A 6000-nucleotide genomic window follows, 5' to 3' on the forward strand; every position below is an offset into this window, starting at 1 on the left:
AGACACACATTAAACCTGGTCTCGTCTGGGAACAAAGTCATATTTCAACAGAGTCTGATTTAAATTGTTCTTTAGTTTTTATGTAATGAACCTCGTATTCAGAGTGATTTACAGTCAGTGTATTGATCTATATGTACATATCAGTCAGTGTATTGATCTAGAGGTACATATCAGTCAGTGTATTGATCTATAGGTACATAACAGTCAGTGTATTGATCTATAGGTACATAACATATCAGTCAGTCAGTGTATTGATCTATAGGTACATAACATATCAGTCAGTGTATTGATCTATAGGTACATAACATATCAGTCAGTCAGTGTATTGATCTATAGGTACATAACAGTCAGTGTATTGATCTATAGGTACATAACATATCAGTCAGTCAGTGTATTGATCTATAGGTACATAACATATCAGTCAGTCAGTGTATTGATCTAGAGGTACATAACATATCAGTCAGTCAGTGTATTGATCTATAGGTACATATCAGTCAGTGTATTGATCTATAGGTACATATCAGTCAGTGTATTGATCTATAGGTACATATCAGTCAGTGTATTGATCTATAGGTACATATCAGTCAGTGTATTGATCTATAGGTACATATCAGTCAGTGTATTGATCTATAGGTACATATCAGTCAGTGTATTGATCTATAGGTACATATCAGTCAGTGTATTGATCTATAGGTACATATCAGTCAGTGTATTGATCTATAGGTACATAACATATCAGTCAGTGTATTTATCTATAGGTACATAACATATCAGTCAGTGTATTGATCTATAGGTACATAACATATCAGTCAGTGTATTTATCTATAGGTACATAACAGTCAGTGTATTGATCTATAGGTACATAACATATCAGTCAGTGTATTTATCTATAGGTACATAACATATCAGTCAGTGTATTGATCTATAGGTACATATCAGTCAGTGTATTGATCTATAGGTACATAACATATCAGTCAGTGTATTTATCTATAGGTACATAACATATCAGTCAGTGTATTGATCTATAGGTACATAACATAACAGTCAGTCAGTGTATTGATCTAGAGGTACATAACATATCAGTCAGTGTATTGATCTATAGGTACATAACATATCAGTCAGTGTATTGATCTGTAGGTACATAACATATCAGTCAGTGTATTTATCTATAGGTACATAACATATCAGTCAGTGTATTGATCTGTAGGTACATAACATATCAGTCAGTGTATTTATCTATAGGTACATAACATATCAGTCAGTGTATTGATCTATAGGTACATAACATATCAGTCAGTCAGTGTATTGATCTATAGGTACATAACATATCAGTCAGTCAGTGTATTGATCTATAGGTACATAACATATCAGTCAGTCAGTGTATTGATCTACAGGTACATAACATAACAGTCAGTCAGTGTATTGATCTATAGGTACATAACATATCAGTCAGTGTATTGATCTATAGGTACATAACATATCAGTCAGTGTATTTATCTATAGGTACATAACATATCAGTCAGTCAGTGTATTGATCTATAGGTACATAACATATCAGTCAGTGTATTGATCTATAGGTACATAACATATCAGTCAGTGTATTTATCTATAGGTACATAACATATCAGTCAGTCAGTGTACTGATCTATAGGTACATAACATATCAGTCAGTAAGTGTATTGATCTATAGGTACATAACATATCAGTCAGTCAGTGTATTGATCTATAGGTACATAACATATCAGTCAGTAAGTGTATTGATCTATAGGTACATAACATATCAGTCAGTCAGTGTATTGATCTATAGGTACATAACATATCAGGCAGTCAGTGTATTGATCTATAGGTACATAACATATCAGTCAGTGTATTGATCTATAGGTACATAACATATCAGTCAGTGTATTGATCTAGAGGTACATAACATATCAGTCAGTCAGTGTATTGATCTATAGGTACATAACATATCAGTCAGTCTGTGTATTGATCTATAGGTACATAACATATCAGTCAGTGTATTGATCTATAGGTACATAACATATCAGTCAGTGTATTGATCTATAGGTACATAGCATATCAGTCAGTGTATTGATCTATAGGTACATAACATATCAGTCAGTGTATTGATCTAGAGGTACATAACATATCAGTCAGTGTATTGATCTATAGGTACATATCAGTCAGTGTATTGATCTATAGGTACATAACATATCAGTCAGTCAGTGTATTGATCTATAGGTACATAACATATCAGTCAGTCAGTGTATTGATCTATAGGTACATAACATATCAGTCAGTCAGTGTATTGATCTATAGGTACATAACATATCAGTCAGTGTATTGATCTATAGGTACATAGCATATCAGTCAGTGTATTGATCTATAGGTACATAACATATCAGTCAGTGTATTGATCTATAGGTACATATCAGTCAGTGTATTGATCTAGAGGTACATAACATATCAGTCAGTGTATTGATCTATAGGTACATAACATATCAGTCAGTCAGTGTATTGATCTATAGGTACATAACATATCAGTCAGTCAGTGTATTGATCTATAGGTACATAACATATCAGTCAGTCAGTGTATTGATCTATAGGTACATAACATATCAGTCAGTGTATTGATCTATAGGTACATAGCATATCAGTCAGTGTATTGATCTATAGGTACATAACATATCAGTCAGTCAGTGTATTGATCTATAGGTACATAACATATCAGTCAGTGTATTGATCTATAGGTACATAACATATCAGTCAGTGTATTGATCTATAGGTACATAACATATCAGTCAGTGTATTGATCTATAGGTACATAACATAACAGTCAGTCAGTGTATTGATCTACAGAGACTGTTACTGTCAGGGTTCATGTAACAGAGACTGTTACTGTCAGGGTTAATGTTACAGACCTCCAGAGACTGTTACTGTCAGGGTTAATGTAACATAGACTGTTACTGTCAGGGTTAATGTAACAGAGACTGTTACTGACAGGGTTAATGTAACAGAGACTGTTACTGTCAGGGTTAATGAGCTCCAGACTGTTACTGTCAGGGTTAATGTAACAGAGACTGTTACTGTCAGGGTTAATGTAACAGAGACTGTTACTGACAGGGTTAATGTAACAGAGACTGTTACTGTCAGGGTTAATGTTACAGAGACTGTTACTGTCAGGGTTAATGAGCTCCAGACTGTTACTGTCAGGGTTAATGTAACAGAGACTGTTACTGACAGGGTTAATGTAACAGAGACTGTTACTGTCAGGGTTAATGTAACAGAGACTGTTACTGTCAGGGTTAATGTAACAGAGACTGTTACTGTCAGGGTTAATGTAACAGAGACTGTTACTGTCAGGGTTAATGTAACAGAGACTGTTACTGTCAGGGTTAATGTAACAGAGACTGTTACTGTCAGGGTTAATGTAACAGAGACTGTTACTGTCAGGGTTAATGAGCTCCAGACTGTTACTGTCAGGGTTAATGTAACAGAGACTGTTACTGTCAGGGTTAATGTAACATAGACTGTTACTGTCAGGGTTAATGTAACAGAGACTGTTACTGTCAGGGTTAATGAGCTCCAGACTGTTACTGTCAGGGTTAATGTAACAGAGACTGTTACTGTCAGGGTTAATGTAACAGAGACTGTTACTGTCAGGGTTAATGTTACAGAGACTGTTACTGTCAGGGTTAATGTAACAGAGACTGTTACTGTCAGGGTTAATGTAACAGAGACTGCTACTGTCAGGGTTAATGTAACAGAGACTGTTACTGTCAGGGTTAATGTTACAGAGACTGTTACTGTCAGGGTTAATGAGCTCCAGACTGTTACTGTCAGGGTTAATGTAACAGAGACTGTTACTGACAGGGTTAATGTAACAGAGACTGTTACTGTCAGGGTTAATGTAACAGAGACTGCTACTGTCCGGGTTAATGTAACAGAGACTGTTACTGTCAGGGTTAATGAGCTCCGGACTGTTACTGTCAGGGTTAATGTAACAGAGACTGTTACTGTCAGGGTTAATGTTACAGAGACTGTTACTGTCAGGGTTAATGAGTTCCAGACTGTTACTGTCAGGGTTAATGTAACAGAGACTGTTACTGTCAGGGTTAATGTAACAGATACTGTTACTGGCAGGGTTAATGAGCTCCAGACTGTTACTGACAGGGTTAATGTAACAGAGACTGTTACTGTCAGGGTTAATGTAACAGAGACTGTTACTGTCAGGGTTAATGTAACAGAGACTGTTACTGTCAGGGTTAATGTAACAGAGACTGTTACTGTCAGGGTTAATGTAACAGAGACTGTTACTGTCAGGGTTAATGTAACAGAGACTGTTACTGTCAGGGTTAATGTAACAGAGACTGTTACTGTCAGGGTTAATGTAACAGAGACTGTTACTGTCAGGGTTAATGTTACAGAGACTGTTACTGTCAGGGTTAATGTTACAGAGACTGTTACTGTCAGGGTTAATGTAACAGAGACTGTTACTGTCAGGGTTAATGTTACATACCTCCAGAGACTGTTACTGACAGGGTTAATGTAACAGAGACTGTTACTGTCAGGGTTAATGTAACAGAGACTGTTACTGTCAGGGTTAATGTAACAGAGACTGTTACTGTCAGGGTTAGTGAGCTCCAGACTGTTACTGTCAGGGTTAATGTAACAGAGACTGTTACTGTCAGGGTTAATGTAACAGAGACTGTTACTGTCAGGGTTAATGAGCTCCAGACTGTTACTGTCAGGGTTAATGTTACAGAGACTGTTACTGTCAGGGTTAATGTAACAGAGACTGTTACTGTCAGGGTTAATGTAACAGAGACTGTTACTGACAGGGTTAATGTAACAGAGACTGTTACTGTCAGGGTTAATGTAACAGAAACTGTTACTGTCAGGGTTAATGTAACAGAGACTGTTACTGTCAGGGTTAATGTAACAGAGACTGTTACTGTCAGGGTTAATGTTACAGAGACTGTTACTGACAGGGTTAATGTAACAGAGACTGTTACTGTCAGGGTTAATGTTACAGAGACTGTTACTGTCAGGGTTAATGTAACAGAGACTGTTACTGTCAGGGTTAATGTAACAGAGACTGTTACTGTCAGGGTTAATGTAACAGAGACTGCTACTGTCAGGGTTAATGTAACAGAGACTGTTACTGTCAGGGTTAATGTAACAGAGACTGTTACTGTCAGGGTTAATGTAACAGAGACTGTTACTGTCAGGGTTAATGAGCTCCAGACTGTTACTGTCAGGGTTAATGTTACAGAGACTGTTACTGTCAGGGTTAATGAGCTCCAGACTGTTACTGTCAGGGTTAATGTTACAGAGACTGTTACTGTCAGGGTTAATGAGCTCCAGACTGTTACTGTCAGGGTTAATGTAACAGAGACTGTTACTGTCAGGGTTAATGTAACAGAGACTGTTACTGTCAGGGTTAATGAGCTCCAGACTGTTACTGGCAGCGTTAATGTAACAGAGACTGTTACTGTCAGGGTTAATGTAACAGAGACTGTTACTGTCAGGGTTAATGTAACAGAGACTGTTACTGTCAGGGTTAATGTAACAGAGACTGTTACTGTCAGGGTTAATGAGCTCCAGACTGTTACTGGCAGCGTTAATGTAACAGAGACTGTTACTGTCAGGGTTAATGTAACAGAGACTGTTACTGGCAGGGTTAATGTTACAGAGACTGTTACTGTCAGGGTTAATGTAACAGAGACTGTTACTGTCAGGGTTAATGTAACAGAGACTGTTACTGTCAGGGTTAATGTAACAGAGACTGTTACTGTCAGGGTTAATGTAACAGAGACTGTTACTGTCAGGGTTAATGTAACAGAGACTGTTACTGTCAGGGTTAATGTAACAGAGACTGCTACTGTCAGGGTTAATGTAACAGAGACTGCTACTGTCAGGGTTAATGAGCTCCAGACTGTTACTGTCAGGGTTAATGAGCTCCAGACTGTTACTGTCAGGGTTAATGTAACAGAGACTGTT

Source organism: Oncorhynchus mykiss, chromosome 19 (genome assembly GCF_057628025.1).
Source record: "Oncorhynchus mykiss isolate SJ-2025 chromosome 19, ASM5762802v1, whole genome shotgun sequence".
Classification (NCBI taxonomy): Eukaryota; Metazoa; Chordata; class Actinopteri; order Salmoniformes; family Salmonidae; genus Oncorhynchus; species Oncorhynchus mykiss.